The sequence below is a fragment of the Poromitra crassiceps genome (genome assembly GCF_964638095.1).
Source record: "Poromitra crassiceps genome assembly, chromosome: 5".
Lineage (NCBI taxonomy): Eukaryota > Metazoa > Chordata > Actinopteri > Beryciformes > Melamphaidae > Poromitra > Poromitra crassiceps.
Genome location: NC_139642.1, coordinates 6,559,807 through 6,579,965, shown reverse-complemented (window position 1 = coordinate 6,579,965; position 20,159 = coordinate 6,559,807).

Below are 20,159 nucleotides of genomic sequence, written 5' to 3'. Positions count from 1 at the left end.
CACACTGGCGAGAGTTAGAAAACCAAAACGTTCCATCGATGACGGAGAGTCTCCAGGCAGCAGCGAGACAACACCATCCAAATGTTCAAAAACGGATAGCTATGGCTGCATCAATTGGAACCCTGTTGACCTCCCTGAAGATGAGACTCCAGAATCAGTAGAGGAAAAAAGAAAGGAAATGGTTAAGCTATTTTCTCAAGAGGGACCCCGAGCAGCAGAGCGTGGCCAGGTGAAAGAATTTATGAAGATCACGTATGCTTCTCAGCGCTATGCCATCAATAGCAACCCCCCACCCAGCATCGATGACCTCAAAGAACAGTGGCCATTTCTGTTAATGAAGAGATTTCTATGTGCTCACTTCAACACACTGACGGGTATCGATGCAAACACCAGATTCATAGATGATCTCAGCCGAAAAGGGAAGAAGGTGCTACACTTCTTTGAAAGCCAACTTCCAAGGTGGAAAACTGATGTCAAGAAAGTGCTGAAAGCCATCGACAGTGCTGATGGGTTCGACATTGGTGTTGCATCTCTGCTCACCACTATGGCTTACTTCGGAGAGAAGGAGGATTCACTGTTTCTCCTGGCTGATGTAAGTATTAATGTTAATTGGAACAGCTGTTTCTCGAGAATATTTATTATAAATGGGGTCATAGTTTGACATTTCTAAATACTATTACTGTTTTTACGACAGCACTGGCCAGCAGGCCAGGACAGGAGCTGGTCAGGACACTCACTCACTCACTCTTGGATGTTTAGTGAAGGGTGTGGGGCTAGGTAAAAGGAGTGGTAGGTGTTTGAGGAGTGGGTAAGGGGATGTAGGTGTAAAAAAAGACTATAGACCAGGGCTATTCAACTAAATTGTTCAGCGGGCCACATTGTCAGAAACCTAAGGGGCCGGGGGCCGGACCCTTCCCCGAGCTATTAATCCCATTATATTTACACTTGACACAACGCGCCACTACAATTTCAAAACGTGTATTTCACTACATTGCAAAAGTATCTTCATTTTCATTTAAATTGCTTAATTTCTGTGCAACAAAAGCTGTGTTAAAGCCCCAAATCTAAACACATTTGAAACAAATCTAAGTATTCTACAACACATGTCAGCCATTTGAAATATAATTAGGTAAATTCTGACCTCTTAGCTAGACCACAGCATTGTAAACATTTATCGTGCATCAGGAAAGGAAAACAACTGTAAACATTCTTTCTTGTTTAGAACCTAGCTAGCTACAGCACACATCTCCCGAAAACATTTATAATGCATCTTTCTTGATTAGCTACATCACAGCGCCATCTCCTGAAAAACATTAATATTGCCCCTTTCTAGTGGCTACATCACAGCATCTCCTGAAAAACATTTATAGTGGATCTGACTTGTTTAGTTCACTTTAGCTAGATCACATCTGGAAAACAACCAGTCAGGTGTAATAAGTAAATGAGGTTTAATTGTAATTTTTTTTTTTTTTTTACATTTGTTTTTTTAGAACTCATCCGCGCCAGTTGAATAGACCTTCTATAGACCCTTTTCATGGGGGCCATTTTGTGTCAAAGGCAGGATATACACAGGTGCAAGCAAAACACTAATGAGGGTTTCCAACTTCCAATCATGGAAGATGGAAACCCTCATTAGTGTTTTGCTTGCACCTGTGTTAATTCTGCCTTTTCGACACAAAATGGCCCCCGTGAAAAGGGTCTATTGTAAAGAAAGACGAGATGAGATGAGAAGAGATGTTCTCTGATGTAATTAATTTCTTCCAACTTTTTGTTAATTGCTGCATTTAGGTCACTGCAACTCCAGAAGATGTAGTTGGCAGCCTCTCTGTACCCAGCACTCCAAGGCTTATCGCACTTGGTAAGGCTATCAAACTGGTTTGATTAATTTATACTATGGCTGAAATCTCAGTGAGATTATGGTGAGCTGGACGGTCTGCTTTAATGTCATATAGCTTGAGGTCTACTCTAGAGATTGACCAGCAGGTGAACGGAACAGGCCGGTTTTCAGCTGATCGGCCATATATCAGATTCTGTGCAGGTCAAATTGACAGTACATGCATTCGATGGAGCACATAGCAACACTGGGTGGCAGACAGTTACGTTGCAGACAGACCATCGAGTCCTCTAGGAAATAAGATGCAAAAACACACACACACACTGCATACCCACTTCTAATTACATCTCGCCAGGATGACTGTCCATGTTGCCTTGTTATCATAGCGTTTGCTCTTGGTTTTCTCTATGTGTGTTTGTGATGTCAGGAGGCAGCCAATAGTAACGTTGCTTCAAGCTGCATTCAGTGATGTTTTTGTGTTCAAATAAGTGTTAAATGTCTCTATATTCTGACAGCTATCACTAAAATAGAGTGTTTGGTCAGTGACTTGTAACCCCCAACCCCCCACTGTCCTCTATCCCTCTCCTGTAGTCCTGCAGGCAGGGTGGAAGTATCTCTACAACCGTAACTCGTGGAGACTCGCGGATGGTGGCATTGGATTCGGGGTGAACAAATACATATAGGGCCCTATCGTCGTACGGGGCTATCTTTTGCGCGCCTCTTATTGCTATCTTCCCAGCGTCTTAAGCTATCGTCTGCCTCCACCATCCAGTTTTGCGCTGCGATAACGCAGGTGTAGGCGTGGCCCAGGCGTGTCCGTGGGCCTCTAGCCTATCACCTGTCTCGTGCAAGTGTCATTTAGCGCTCTGGCAAGATACCGTCGGTATGTTCGCCTTAGGTGCTCTCAATTTTAACGGCAGGAAATAGCTGGTCTTAGCGCAAACGCAGACGTACGCCTGAGCGCAGACAGTCTCCACATCTCCTTGCAGTGCAGGAAATCCTTGCTTGGATCCATTTACGCACGGCATGGATGTCACTCTCCACTCGCGCCTGCACACACTCTTCTCTCCTCGGAATGCCACGTTGATTTTCAACTATAGCCTACATTGCAGAAAAAACACACCTTGATTTAAAAATTTGTTTGTCATGGTTTTATTAGGCTACATAATTCCTGACCATACAGGTTTGTGGTGTGAGGTAACAATAGATTGCTTTTGAGAAAGTTGTGACGGTGTTGTGCCAAGCTGTCTCTCCCCACCCTGGCCGGCCCAAAACACGCAGGGCACCGACCCACACCCACCCCACCACCAAGCCTGCATACCCGTCCAGCTCCCACCTTCTCGGGGAACACCCCCCTCCAGCACCTGGCGCACACAGACTCCCGCCCCGCCAGACCCTCATTCCCCTAATCCAATTCAAAACGCATCATTTTTTCGCACAACACCTGTAGTGTCCGGCCAGTATACAGTAACCTCTTTCCCTGCAATTGCACGCATGTAAGACCAGCTTCTCCACAGCGCGGATGGCAGCTGAAGTCCCTCTCGCCATCAAGCAGACAGTGACAGAAGCATGTGTCTTTATGTGCGTCAAGGGGAAAATGGGGAAAATTACAAATGACTAAATTGGTGGGATTCGATGTATATATATTAATAGAAACAAATAGAAAATAGCTGATTAATAAAATGTCTGCTGGTGGAATTAAATTCTACTTCTTCAAATAGAGCAGTATCACTCATCGCGGCTCTCAGTCTCCGACCTCAAACTATCCAATCAGAGACAAGTTGACATTTTATTGGAAACGGAAGGTCAGATCGCGATCCCTTTTTAGGACTAAATCAATTTTTTCACCCCGAATCCAATGCCGCCATCCGTGGTTGCGGTTGCGGAGATACGTCCGCCCTGCCTGCAGGACTACAGGAGAGAGATGGAGGACAGTGGGTGGGGGGTTGGGGGTTTCAATTCACTGACCAAACACTCTTATTTCAGTGATTGCTGTCAGAATATAGAGCCATTTAACACTTATTTGAACACAAAAACATCACTGAATGCAGCTTTAATAACGTTACTATCGGCTACATAGTGATAGTTATAGTTTTACTTGAACATTTACACAAAGCGTTATAGTCGAGGCGTATAGTCTTTGCAATTAAATGCATTTTACTTGTACTTTCATTTCTTGCTACCTAGACAAGGATCCTCTGTTGTTTTATTTTTTGACCCAGAAAACCCTGAGGCTTAATTTTCTGGAGGGGGTTTCTGGGGTCAGACCAAGTGTGGTAAAATGGCAGGCATGGTTAATTGTGGGTGTTTTGGAAATGTCTAGTGACCTTTATTGTTGAATTGCTGAATGACGCCATCTGTTGGACTTCGTACTTCTTGTCTACACCCTTTCTAGGAAAAAGCACCATGTAAATATATGTGGGAAATAAAAGCACTTTAACTTTAAAAAAAAAGTGCCTTGGAGTTGTTTTGTATTTCTTCTGAATGCTTAAAAAGCTGTTGTGCTGGTGTCGGTTACAGGGAATTCTCTTCTCCAAGCAAAAACATGGATGCTGACTATGGAGGGCAGAGTCATCAACGGACCGCAAGAGCTAACAGATTTTTCATCAGCGTTAGCTGTCCTGTTTGGGTGCTACTACGTGTTCAATGTGCAGTACCAGGAAGGGGCGGCCACTACGCTGGAGTTCATTCAGAGGTTTGTACATCATCTATTAATTCAAAGCAGGAAGTGTCCAATTGTCATATGGCAGTGTGACTGGTCTCTCGTCTAAATAATATTTAAATGTGTGTATCTGTCTGTCTCTCTCGCTCTCTCTCTGTGTCTGATGTCTTAATGCAATATCTCAGGAACGCCTTGATGGAATTGCTTCGAATTGGGCTCAAACATCCACTTTGACTCAAGGATGAACTTATTAGATTTTGGTCTTCAAAGGTCAAAGTTCAAGGTCACTGTGACCTCACGACCATCATTTTCAGGCTCGTTAACGCAATATGTCAGGAACGCCTTGACGGAATTTCTTCAAATCTGGCTGAAACGTCCACTTGGACTCAAGGATGATCTGGTCAGATTTTGGTGGACAAAGGTCAAGGTTCAAGGTCACTGTGGCTGTGTGTTCATCTGTTCCATCAATGAAAGGGGCGGGGCTAGGGTAAAGAGGCTGTAGCTTTGGATAGGAAGGTCATAGAGTCGGGGTTTGACGGGTCGGTAGGGGGAATGTGGGTGGTGAAGGGGTAGGAGCATTTTCCATGTTGGAAACGATTAGCCATGTTGTTGAGGTACTCCCAAACATTGCCTAAAGTGCCATAAGAATCAATGACCACACCACTATGCTGTGGGCTTCAAGGTATCTGTGCTTGTATAAGTCTGGGCATACATGGTCGGATGTAGACTGATCACTTGTTGGTGGAGGCATACATCCGCAATGCGGTATTTCTAGTTTAATTGTTATTCTGCAATAACTGCACCTTATGGCTGTTTAAACTCGACAAACGTTGACATTACTTGTCGAAACGGACAGCCACGGAGGCAGCCATTACTGTTGCCAGCGTCCTGATTAGCCGGTTATGATGTCAACTACGAGGCAGGTCCCTGATTGGCCCGTGGACTTTGATTTTTTTTTAAATGCCCTCCCTGAGCTGCAGGCCAGACGGTCCAGCAGAATGAAACAGAATTTGAGACGTACGCCTGCGCGCAGACAGTCTCCACATCTCCGTGCAGTGCAGGAAATACTTGATTGGTTCCATTTACGCACGGCATGGATGTCACTCTCAACTCGCGCCTGCACACACTCTTCTCTCCTCGGAATGCCATGTTGATTTTCAACTATTGCCTACATTGCAGAAAAAACACACCTTGATTTAAAAATGAGAATTCGTTTGTCATGGTTTTATTAGGCTACATAATTCCCGACCATACAGGTCTGTGGTGTAACATTAGACTACTTTAGGTAGGAGAAGGTAGGAGAAAATAAAAAGCAAATGTTGATCTTTTCCAACCATTATACGTTTAATAGCACCGCAATAGCCCTCCACTTCCCTCGTCGGGGGAGAGAGAGAGACACCCTCTCCCCATCAAGCAGACAGTGACGGAAGCATGTGTCTTTATGTGCGCCAAGGGGAAAATGACTGGCTAAATTGGTGGGATTCGATGTATATATATTAATAGAAACGAATAGAAAATAGCTGATTAATAAAATGTGTGCTGGTGGAACGAACTTCAAATAGAGCAGCATCACTCATCGCCGGCTCTCAGTACGGTGCGCAATTACGCATGCAGTATAGCCCGCAAGCGGAGATGCAGGAGAAGAGAGCCTGAAAAGGAATAGGCTAAGCATATGTCCATACAGACGTTTGGGCAGCAGCCCTTTTTCAGCGTGTGAAATGGCAATAATACACAGGTGATTCACAGGTGGGCATGAGCACGTTATTTGATTTCTATGACAGCCTCACATCTCTCTCCCTCTCCCAATCTAGGCTATCTTTTCTCTGTCCCTCTTTCTCTCTCTCACTCTCCCTCTGAGTGAGGAGGAAGCTGCTGACGTGACGCTGTGGTTTTATGGGCATGACCACACCTCCACAATGCTTTTGGGCATAAACACGCCTATATGGAGATGTGCGCCGAGATGACGTTAAGCGCAGCGGGCCGACACGCCCACAATTAGGGCTTTGCGCGGCGCTATTCCAGCGCAAAACGGGTGCTTACCGCCGTCGGGAAGATAGAGCCCTTAATTTCCTGCGGGGACCGCCTTCCATTTGCATTCTTAGGCCGTTCCAGAAACTATTTTTTGACAAGGAGTTCCCCGAGGATTGGTAGCTGGAGATCTCCAATTGTCTGGGACTACTAATTATGTACCTTCCCCTGTAGGTGCATCCAGATGTGTATTCATAGATCATGATGCTTTTCTTAACATTACCGTGCATACAGCACCAAGTTATGACAGTTTGGGAAACACTGGCTTAAGAATGATGTATTTTTACTTGTGCTCGCAGGTTCATTCTGAGAATCAACCCTGATGGCTCCAAATGCCTATCATTGTCCCAGGTCAGCCGGAAATCTGGAAAGACGGTCCAAAGAAAAAACAACAGCCTGAATCCCCAGGTAGCGTCTCTCATCAGAGAGCTTTGTACCTATGATTGGCAGAATTACTGAGTGAAGCATGAGCGATAGTGCTCCAGTTTAATGTGATCACCTACATTTGAGGTCGGAATAGATAGATAGATATTACGTCGCTGTTGGGTGGAAACCTTTTATGTCCAAAAATCTATTTTTCACAATGAAGAAAATACATTCCCATTTTAACATAGTGTAATAGTAATAACAACAAATAACTAGTAATATAACATGTTTTTCTGGTCTAAAGTAGCAGAAACTGCCACAGGTTATTTTTGGATATCCACTAAATCCATGTATGAAAAAAAGAACAAATGTTTTTTATTTATTTATATATTTTTGTACTTGCCCAATTTCCCCTGATGTCCCAGCGAGTTGTAGAACAGCTATAGTTTGATAAGTCGGTTAGGACATTTACATTGTACATGACAAATATTTTTTTCCAACAAGTGTTTACAGACATATAATTCACAATATCACAATTCCAGTGCGTCAGAAGTTTACTTACACTAAGTTGACTGAATGACATGAATAATGCTCATAAAGAGCTTGGGAAATTCCGGAAAATTATACCATGCTTGCGCTTCACAGTTGGGATGGTGTTTCCTCCAAACGTAATGATGGTCATTGTGGCCAAACAGTAATTTTTTTCTTTCATAAAACCAGAGCACATTCATCCAAAGTCATATATTTGTCCCCATGTGCATTTCCAAGGTGTAGTCTTTTGTGTGTGTGTGTGTGTGTGTGTGTGTGTGTGTGTGTGTGTGTGTGTGAGAGAGACATTTACCATTTATTTTCCAATAGACATTTTATAAAATGCATATTAAAAAAATAGTTTTACTTGGTCAAACCAAACGGTTCAGCTATATTTAGAATGGGGAGAGACCATATAACATTTCACTGGGACCTAAAACTAAAAAACTACATTGAAAAAATATTTTCTTTAAATCAGATTTTTTTTTAACCTTTGGTCAGAGTTAAATGTTATGTGGTGTCTCCGGTTTCTAAATATATCTGAATCGTTTGGTTTGAAGAAGTAAAACAATTTCTATAAGCATTTTATGAAATTTCTATGGGGAAATAAATAGCAGGTGGAAATCTCTGGTACACTGCTGAAATAGGAAGTAGGCGGTCACTTTGCCTCTTACTAGATACTTTTGTAGCTGTTTCCACCACAAGGTCCTTTGCTGCTGTTCTGGGATTGAGTTGCACTCGCCACACCTAATTATATTAATCTCTACATTCACCCTAACTCTAAACCATAATGTTTAGTGTTATCCTTACCCTTCCACAGGTACACCTCCAATTGACTCAAATGTGAATTGTGAGTTATAAGTGAAATAAGCGGTGTAGAAACACTTGTTGGAATAAATTATTTGCTATTGTTGTTCAGTGTTCAAGTTAGGCTGTGGTTTGCCGACTTGTCCTTGCAGTTTTCAGACACTGCCTGCATTGAAGTCACACATGCGTCGGAAGCACACACAAACAAATAAAACTTGCGTCAGTTGTACTAGTGTTCAAATGGATGCAGGGAATCAAATTTGTCAGGTTGAGGGATGCATGCATACATCTGTCAATTTGCTCAGCATGTGTGACCATTTAAAATGCCATAACAGAAAGGAAAAGTAACCTGGCCCTTTTCCAACTGCAAAAACAATTTCCATTATTTAATTTATTTGAATTTAATTTCCATTATTTGTGTCATGCACAAAGTACATTTCCTAACCGACTAACTAACCTAACTACAAAACTTGAAAACTATCTACAAACAAATCTACCACTGTCCATCAATGAAGAAATCACAATTGCTTGAGTGACACCACTATCTACCTCAACCCCTGTATCTCACACATCCTCTTGTACTGTACTTTGACTGACTTTAAGAAGACAGGGGGAAATCCCCGATGCAAACAAGACAGACACACACTTCTCCTTAAGGCAGGCCTGATAAAATTCACTCAAAACTTTGCAGTAGTTTATTACTTGACTCCACTGCCGTTTCCCATAAAGTTAAAGCCAGAACAAATATGGAGAACAAATCACTTTTTGGCAGAACACTGGACATTGGATCAGTGTCGTTACATTACTGTAACGGTGATCATAATATGTATTGTATTTGCATGTATTGGAAATATCTGGTAAGCTTTCACTTGTTCCACAACACTATTCTCTGCTCAAATGAAGCTGATTAACAGCCACTACTGAGGCAGTCTAGCGGCTGCTAAGCTAACGTCAGATTGCCTTATCACAGTTCGCTCCTGACAAAAATGGCTCCAGGCAGGAGACCTTTTGCCATGCAGAAAAATGCAACAGCCCCTACACAGTAGATTACCCCTAGACGCTCATTAGATAGTAATAGATGTTTTTACAGGCATATAGCCTATGAAATTAACTGTTCACCATAGCCAAATGTTAGTTAAGCCCCGCCCCCTCGTTTTTTTGCGAGTACCTAACTCGATAACAGGATAGTACTTGAATATTGAAATTACTTAAAATGCCCATCCCTACTGAATACTCCCTGATTATACAACCTCATCAATCCCAATTACTGACCGATTCAGCTTTGTTAAATCAACAGTTTTGCAAATATAGGTTCTATATTGCTGTCTAAAATTGGGAGTTGTATGCTCACAGTAGCCTGGTTAAAACAATGTTATTGACTCTTGTTGAATTGTTATTGATTTTATTGAGTATTTCAGCAATAACTGCCCTTAGGTCTGTGTTTACTCCAATGTTAATGTTGCTGCTAGTTGCTTCAGGAGCACCATGCTGTTTGGCAGCGGTGTCCCTGATTGACCGGTTAAGTTTTCTAAGATTTGTACTTTTAATAAGTAAATGTGAAAATGTGGAGATGCATTGTTGAGATGTGTATGGTTAAAACAATGTTTGTAGAGCTTTTCACACTACACTTAGCCAGGGTTAAGTGAGTCCCGTATGAAGAAAATTAATGGGGAATTCACTTCTGGGGCAAGAGACATCACAAGCTCTATTGAGTCTCTTTCAGCAATAACTACACTTACGGCTGCTTTTACTCTAACCTTAATGTTACTGCTTGTTGCTTCAGGAACCACCATACTGTTTTGCCAGCAGCGTCCCTCATTGGCTTGTTATATTGTCAACTGTGATTTAATGTCTTGGTGAAAAGCCTGACACCTAGCCCTGGGCAAAGAGCATGCAGTGTGAAAAGCCCTATTGGTTCTTGTTTAATTGTCATTAAGTCTATTTCAGCAAAAACTGCACTTACAGCTGTGTTTACTCTAACGTTAACATAGCCACAATATTGTTTTGCCAGTGGCATTCCTGTTTGGCTGGTTACATTGTCAACTGTGATTGAATGTATTGTTGAAGCCTAATGGTGAAAAATAGGGCACTGAACTGCCCTTAGGTCTGTGTTTACTCCAATGTTAATGTTGCTGCTAGTTGCTTCAGGAGCACCATGCTGTTTGGCAGCGGTGTCCCTGATTGACCGGTTAAGTTTTCTAAGATTTGTACTTTTAATAAGTAAATGTGGAGATGCATTGTTGAGATGTGTATGGTTAAAACAATGTTTGTAGAGCTTTTCACACGACACTTAGCCAGGGTTAAGTGAGTCCCGTATGAAGAAAATTAATGGGGAATTCACTTCTGGGGCAAGAGACATCACAAGCTCTATTGAGTCTCTTTCAGCAATAACTACACTTACGGCTGCTTTTACTCTAACCTTAATGTTACTGCTTGTTGCTTCAGGAGCCACCATACTGTTTTGCCAGCAGCGTCCCTCATTGGCTTGTTATATTGTCAACTGTGATTTAATGTCTTGGTGAAAAGCCTGACACCTAGCCCTGGGCAAAGAGCATGCAGTGTGAAAAGCCCTATTGGTTCTTGTTTAATTGTCATTAAGTCATTTCAGCAAAAATTGCACTTACAGCTGTGTTTACTCTAATGTTAACATAGCCGCACAACTGTTTTGCCAGCTGCATTCCTGTTTGGCTGGTTACATTGTCAACTGTGATTTAATGTCTTGTTGAAGCCTACTGGTGAAAAATAGGGCACTGAACTGGACTTATTGGCTGGTCTCTTTCCCCTGTAATGTCCCCACCTATTGTACAACATAGGAAACCAAGCAATAAAAAAGGCGTGTTAATGTTCCAAGGTGTGTAATTGTGTTTTTCTTTATACATTTTTCTTTTCTTTTCACAGGTATTTTGTTTATAGAAAAATAGTATGAATACTGTAAATACAAATGCAGTAAAAATACTGCAAATGGAAATGCAGTAAAAATACTGCAAATTAAAATACAGTAAAGGTACTGAAAATAAAAATACAGTAAAAGTACTGAAAATGACAATACGGTAAAAATACTGCAAGTGCAAATACAGCAAAAGTACTGCAAATGAAAATACAGTAAAATAATGCTAATGAAAATACAGAAGTACTGCAAATTAAACTACAGTAAGAATACTGCAAATAAAGATACAGTAAATGAAAAATACTGTAAATGAAAATACAGTAAAAATACTATAGTGTAAATGAAAATGCAGTAATATTGTAAATTAAACTACAGTAAAAATACTGTATATGAAACTACAGTAAAAATATACTGTAAATGAAAATGCGGTAATAGTGTAAATGAAACTACAGTAAAAATATTGTAAATGAAACTACAGTAAAAATACTATACTGTAAATGAAAATGCAGTAATATTGTAAATGAAACTACAGTAAAAATACTGTAAATGAAACTACAGTAAAAAAATACTGTACTGTAAATGAAGATACAGTAATATTGTAAATTAAACTACAGTAAAAATACTGTAAATGAAACTACAGTAAAAATAATGTACTGTAAATGAAAATGCAGTAATATTGTAAATGAAACTACAGTAAAAATACTGTAAATGAAACTACAGTAAAAACACTGTACTGTAAATGAAAATGCAGTAATATTGTAAATGAAACTACAGTAAAAATACTGTGAATGATAATACAGTAATAATACTGTTAAAACTTTTACAGTAATTTGTTGGCATCCAGCTGCCAGTAAGTTACTGTAAAATTTACAGTAACCTGTTTACAGTGTAGTATATAAGAAACCCAAAGTAAACTTTTTTTTTCTTAAAGTCCCTGGAAACCAAAATCCACAAAAACGTTCTAACTATGTTATTTAGGGTCTTATGTTAGTAATTTTGTGCCTCCGAAATTATTATACATTACTTTCAACCCAAAGCCTTAAAATCGCTACTTTTCTACAAGATTCTACAAAGTACTTCCTCATTGAAGACAGCAGTGCGCGAGGTGCTAAAACGCAGGAGCTTATGACGTCATAAGCTCTATATAACCTTTGTACACGCGCGCAATCCGCACCCACCCTCCTTTTGTCCGTTCTTTGCCCCCAGTGACAGCGCTCCCTCGCTGTCCGTCTCCCTCCCACTCTGTGTGCCGTCGTGCGCTATGCCTCTCTCTCTCTCTCTCTCTCTCTCTCTCTCTCTCTCTCTCTCTCTCTCTCTCTCGGGACTAGTGAGAGAGAGCGAGAGACACACAGGCTGGTGATGCAGGTTACTCTCTCTCTCTCTCACACACACACACACACACACACACACACACACACACTCGTGCTGTGTACACGACGAGTTCCCCTCCCTCCGAACAGGCGCCCCGAACGACCAGAGGAGGCACCACTTCAGTGACCAGGATATTGCATGTTTTGGTGAGGGGTTCCTATATGAAGGAAACCCCCAGGGGGGACGGGGAGAACATGCAAACTCCACACAGAATGGCCCTTTTGATGACGCCACCCGGGCAGTGGGCACTCAAGGACATGCGGACGGGCACGCACTCCTTCAGCGCTCACAGCGTCCCAGGTGGGAATCGAACCCAGGACCTTCTAGCTGTGAGGCAACCCAAAGTAAACTTGAGCTTCCTAGAGAGAGTTGCACTATGTTTAAAATTAAGATTTCTGTCCAGCCAGAATATGTTTTATTGTTAGATATGACTTTGTCCTGAACTCCATGACTATCTGTATTGTGGGGAGAGAGATAACAGTGAAGCTATGACCAAACCAGTCATTCTTCTACATTCTACAATTGTGTTCACTTCTTGTAAATTAAATAACGATGAAGTTGAACAATTCATCAATTTGCTGGGCACCCCCTCAAGGACTCCCGGTGGTCCCCGGACCCCACGTTGAGAACCACTGACCTGGATGCTAAATCGGGTCATCGGGTCATTGACAGTTAATGAAGCATCCACATGTGAGTTTATTTACCAATTACAAAGTTTGTAGCCTTGTTGAAATGAAATCTGCACGGCGAAAGTAGCATCTTATGATAACGAATAATAAGAATGCGAAGTGTCTGTCTGTGTGTGTGTGTATCTGTGTGTATCTGTGTGTGTGTGTTAGCCAGGTGCCGTCAACGTGGCAGATTCAGCGTGGCAGATTTCAGTCTCCCGGACAAATGCAATAAATTACAGTCAAATATGAGATATGTGTTTATTTAGCTTAAAAACAATTGGTAGCAGGCTATAGCCTATAATCTCGAAATTGTGATAGCCAGGCCGGAGGCATTATGGATTTGGGTTAGGGCTGGGCGATATGGCCTCTAAAGAATATCGCAATATTTTTCGGCTATATCGCGATACACAATATACTGTATATCTCGATATTTTTGAAATCTCTCATAAATGCTCGATTTAACCCTTCAGGGTTCATACACATTTTGACCAATGGATTTCCATGACTTTTCCATGACTTTAAACCAAATTTCCATAACCAAAATGTTTGTAAAGTCTCGTGTAGCTATACATGAAAAAGTCAGTGAGTAAAAATATTTAATGTGACTACTAACAGATTACAATAATTGAAAAACTAACATGGTCATTTAGTACTAAAACACGTTACTAGCCCCAACACTGACGACAACAAAGATCTTAGTAGGGCTGGGCAATATGGACCAAAAATTAGGGATGCACGATATGGATTTTTAGAGCCGATACAATAATACAATAAATATGCTTCTCCTGGCCGATAACCGATACGATAAACCGATAATTATGTCACATTTTTGTATAAAAAAAAACAGTTCTTAACCTGTATTTTATGCACACCTGGGGTAAAACAAAAAGAAGAAAGAAAGGGCAGATGTAGTGAGCAAAGATGATTTAATATTCCATAGCTCTGACCTAAGCAAATCTGACATCACTATTGTGAAAACAAACAACACTTCTGATATAATATGATTGTTTTAGTAAAGTGTATCACTCAATAGTCAATACCAAAAATAATGGCTTTTATAGAACCAAAAGCCTAGCTGCTTAGTCTGCAGATAAAACACAAAAGGCATAGTAATTTAGACTCTTATTGGCATGACGTTACTGGCAACATATAAGCTGTCTGAATTTTGCATTGGGGCCAGGTGTTCTATTAGTGAGGCATGGAAAGCCTCACTATACGCCCATCATGTGTCGTTTCACTTTTGACTGAAAAATTATGCCTCTAGATTAAAGAAAAGACACTATGTGATGTTGAATTTTAGTTTTATGTAAATGTGCGCATTCGTTTTCCTTATAGATCATGACTGCCCCGCAGCTAGCTATGTTAGCTTCACGTTACCTTGCATGTAACGTTAGCGTTAGTTGCTTTTGGAGATACAAACCCTGGACATTTCATTTTGAGTAATGCATGAGGTTCTCTATGGTTTACGCCAGCTCTGGGAGTATGAAGTGCTTTAAATGCGGGGATTTTGGTCACAACAAGCTTGTGGATGCTGCCTGCTGAACTAGGTAGCCACAACCAGCTAGCTAACGTTAGCCACCACAACAGCTAACGTTAACGCCAAACAAATCCGCTGCCTCCTCCCCACGTTTGGTTTAGCGTAACACCAGCTCAGAGTGACTTTCCCCTAATCTCAGAAACCTTGCGGGACATGTATTGCAAATTGCAATAGTGGTTGTTTTGTTATCATTTGAAACTGCAGCCACACTGGGGATGGCGAGTCCTGGACTTCCTGACAGACCGCCGCCAGGTGGTGAGAGTGGGCAACCTCACCTCCTCCCCACTGACCATCAGCATAGGAGCGCTGCAGGGGTGCGTCTCCAGCCCCTTCTGGTACGACCTCTACACCCACGACTGCGTGGTGACTCAAACTTCGAACACCATCGTGAAGTTTGCAGAAGACACAACAGTCGTGGGGCTGATCTCCAAGAGCGACGAGACGGCCTACAGAGAGGAGGTGGGGGCCCTGGAACAATGGTGCCAGGACAACCACCTCTCTCTGAACGTCTCCAAGACCAAGGAGATCATTGTAGACTACAGGAGGGGGGGGGGGGGTGCTCACCCCCCAATCACCATCAACGGCACAGTGGTGGAAAGGGTGGACAGCTTCAAGTACCTGGGAGTCAACATCCACCAGGACCTGACATGGGCCGGCCACACCGCCACTGTTGTCAAAAAGGCCCAACAGCGACTACACGGACTCAGGCGCCTGAAGAAATTTGGGCTAAGGCCAGAAATCCTTAGGGACTTCTACAGAGGCACCATTGAAAGCCTGCTGACTGGCTGCTTCACCACCTGGTACGGGAACTGTACCACCATGGACCGCAGCGCGCTAAGAAGAGTGAGGCGCGTGGCCCAGCACGTAACAGGATGTGAGCTGCCAGTACTGCAGGAACTGTATAACCAGCGGTGCCTCAGGAGGTCCCTGAAGATCATCAAAGACACAAACCACCCCCACAACAGCCTGTTCTCCCTGTTACCCTCAGGGAGGAGATACAGGGTCCCAAAAGCAAAAGCCGAAAAATGCGAGCACACTCAAATTAAACAAGAAAAAAGCCAGCACTCAAAAAGTCCTTTTTAAGATTAAATTTACCTCAGTCAGGAATACAGCAGCACATACATGTTTCGGCCCTACGGCCTTCCTCAGTGTGGTGCAGTACAGGGCGGAGATGACGTTTATAAAGCATCACACCGGAAACAGCATCATTCATGTAAGGTTACAAGACACACATAAATAAACCGGGTAAATGCACTCAAAACAGACGGGGAGAAGCTAGATAAAGACAGGTCAATAATAGGGATGTCCGATATTATCGGCCTACCGATATTATCGGCCGATATTAGCATAAAAAAATCGATATCGGAAAATATCGGTATCGGTTTTCATGCCGATATATATACATACTGTATATATATATATATATATTTTTTTTTTAAATACAGGGGGAGTCTCACTGAGAGCAATGCTCTCTTTTTCAGGAGTGCCCTGTTCACATTCACACACACATTCATACCTGGAAGCTGACCAGTACAACCACAGTCTGATCTGTTGGCCACTGAGCAGCTCCACTGGAGCGGTTGGGGTTAAGGGCCTTGCTCAAGGGCACCTCAGTGGTGGTAATGAGGGAGGGGCAAGAGCTGCCTTTTCACTTTCCCCACCCAGATTTATCCTGCCGGTCCCGGGGATTGAACCGACGACCTTCTGGTCACAAGCTCGCTTCTCTAACACTTACAACTTTAACACAACATGCATATTATATATTAAACTATTCAGCTACATTAAGCTACATTATGTAACTTGCTACGTGAAATTTTGGTGGAAAAAAAGCCCGCTTATATCGGTATCGGTTGATATCGGTTGATATCGGTATCGGAAATTAAGAGTTGCACATTATCGGATATCGGATATCGGTAAAAAAGCCAATATCGAACATCCCTAGTCAATAACAAACCTCATTGATAAATAGAAAAAAAGGAAATATAATATTACAAACCTAATTGTAACACAGAGCAGTGGTGTTCGAGATACAACGTGGTGATAAATACACCAAGGTCAGGCAACACACCAAGATCAAACAATTCAAGCTATCAAATAGACGATAGTGTAAAAGTTAAAATTAAAGAAAAAAGAAAAAACGTGATTAATCTGTCCAGCAGACCCCTGTCTCCACAAGAAACGTCGGTCCTCTCAAAAGGTTTATCTTTCGTTCCTTCTACTAGAGCTGATCCGTTTAAAACTAGGATTGAAATGTTTAAGTTTTTGAGGAATGTTAAACTCCGTGCTTTTTTTGATAAGGGTGCTCCTCACCCATTTCCATTTGTGAATCTCCCACAGACTGTTGCCGTGACCACACCTGACTTAGGCCTGAGGGCCAAAAGTACGTTTATCCCTCTTGCCCTCAACCCCTCGGTTGCTACGTTCTGTAGGCTGATTGAACACGACTCACAGGTATTGATGAACAATCAAAAATAAACTCTATTCTAACATAGAACTGAACGAGAGAAAAGCATTGTCTTCACTGTCTTCTGATCGTACTATTGTTATAAAAAATGCAGATAAGGGGGGTGCTATCGTCATACAAGACCTTGAAGCATATAGAACAGAAATCCTGAGACAGCTGGGTAACAGTGAGTTTTACACTTTTTTAGCGAGTGACCCCACGCTAAGGTTCTATCAAGAAATAGAGCTCTTTCTTAAAACAGCTCTGTCTAAGTCATTTATTTCTGAGAATGAGTTGAAATTCATGTTACAGAAACACCCTGTACGCCCTTTGTTCTATACACTGCCCAAGATCCATAAAAGCTGTATCCAGCCAGTCCCCGGCCGCCCCATTGTGGCAGGGACACAGTCCCTTACTGAACCTGTGTCACAGTACCTGGACCGACACATCAAATCAATGGTGTCCTTGCTTCCGTCCTATTTGAAAGATACAACTGATTTTTTGAATAAATTGAGTACAGTACAACTTACTGATGATCAAATATTTCTCTGTACGATGGATGTCAATAGCCTATACACCAATGTTCCCCATGTTGAGGGTTTACAGGCACTGTCATATTTTTTGAACAAAAGAGAGAATCTCACACCTCCTACTGACTTTCTGTTAGAATTGTCCAGACTGGTCCTTGACTGCAATTATTTCAGATTTGAAAACTCTTATTACCTGCAATGTCAGGGGGTATCCATGGGGAGTCCCTGTTCCCCTAATTATGCCAATTTATTTATGGGTAAATTTGAAGAGGATTTTGTTTACCAAAATAACCCTTTCAGTACACTGTTAAAATGCTGGTTCAGGTATATTGATGACATCTTTTTCATTTTTCGAGGCACACTCTCTCAGTTAGAAGAATTTAAACTTTATATTGATTCCAGGCTACCATCCATCAAATTCTCACTAGAACATAGCCGTGAGTCAGTCTCATTTCTGGATGTGGTGGTCACTAAAACTGAACACCTTATGACACGAGTGTATAGAAAAAAGACGGACAGAAATAGTTTTTTGGACTTTTCCAGCTATCACCCCCCCACTCTCAAGAAGGGTTTGCCAAATAGTCAATTAATCAGAGTCAGGATGATTTGTAACACAGATGCTATGTTTGAACAGCAGGCTCAGGATCTTTGTAGCAGGTTCAGAGCAAAGGGCTTTGTCCAAAGGGACCTACAGAACAGCCTCCAGAGGGTGAGAGGGTTAAAGAGAGAGGATTTGTTGCTCTCCAAAACCTCCACACACCGTGATTTTAATATTGTGTGTGACACCACGTTTTCACCTGCTTCTCAGGACATTAAAAAATTTATTTTGAAACACTGGCACATCCTTCGAAACGACCCACAAGTGGGACACATCTTTATTAAGCCTCCTTTGTTTGCTTTGAAGCGTGCAAATAATATCAGGGACCGATTAATGAGGGCCGATTCTTTTGTACGCCCGACACATTTCTTATCAAATGTACCGAATGGTAATTTTCCCTGTTCTAATTGCATTAATTGTAACGCCATGGTCAAAGGCGATTCTTCCTGTCATCCCCATTCGGGGAAGAAATATTTGATTAAAAATAGAATTTCCTGTAAAACTAAATATGTAGTGTACCTACTGAAGTGCCCTTGTGGCCTATGTTATATAGGCAAAACGACCAGGGAACTCAAGACCCGGATAACGGAACACAAAAGCAATATCAGAAACAAGGACATCAAATCCGCTGTAGCGAGGCACTTTAATGATGCTGGTCATGATGTATGTTCCCTTAGATTTCTAGGTATAGAGGTAGTCGTTCCTCTTAACACATTGAGTGCCACAGCGCTTCAGTAAAATTGTCTGCAGCCTGTGCCAGATTCACTTCCATTCAGTTGAAAACAGCTATAGAATTTTTTCTATTAGGGCTATATTGACAGGGCTGGACTTTAACTCATTGAATGCCAATGACGACAGCTGTCGTCAATTCAAATACTGACGTAGAGTGCCAAAGACGACGATTGTCGTCAATTGCGTTTTTTGACGGTGGGACGTGGATCAATCCCTGATACATCTCTGGTACAACTATTGTAGCTATTGGAGGTCTATAACCTATTTTACAGAACCCTTAGGTGGCGACAGTGCTCTCCACATAACAGAAAGGCAAGGAAAAAACAAAGAAGAAGTCGTTATGGAAACGGAAATCGCATCGCATCCGTATGCATCGATATGCTGAAGCACGTTACTGCAGCTGTGCCTGCAGCAGCCAATCTGCTCCCACAATTGAGCCGCTCCGTGTCGGTTGCGACAGCACATCCGCACATCCACACCGTGGAGTTGTTATTATTCTCAACTGGAAGCATCGTTGCCGGTGACAAACACACGCGGAACGCTGTAAAAAAACTGGATGTTGCGCACCCTTCACTGTGCGCACAGCAAACTCAGCAGAGAGCCACCACAGACAGGAGGAGGAGTGTGCAGTTGAGGCGAGGCGGGGCGGGGCGGGGCGGGGGGGGGGGGGGGGGGGGGGGGGGGGGCACGCAGAGCAGCACGCAACACCCAGACAGACCCAGGCAGCAGGACAGGATTGACAAACGCAAGCCAGAATATCCGATGCCCACCAGCAGCAAATCAAGACCAGCAAGAAGCTGCAACCAGCAGCGCACGCAGGGGCCAGCGCTGCTGGTTGTAGCTAAAAATATTATTCTGCCAAACAAAATTCCCTGGCCTAAACTGTTTTATTGAAGGAAATTATTTTTGAGGTGTGACTACATTAGAAAAGATTAGCTTCAGAGTCAGTGATGTGCTTGAAATGTTTAATTTCACAAAAGGCCAATTATCTCAGCTTCTAGAAAAAAATGGCTGTTTTTGGATGAATCAAGCTATCTTCTCCGGCTCATAACTAAAGAACGGAAAATGGGATCAATAAACTTTTTTTTGCAGATGATAGAATAGAGTCTCATCGTTCTTTGTGCGTGTTCAGTGTTTACATAGTAATATCACACAATATTCTGTG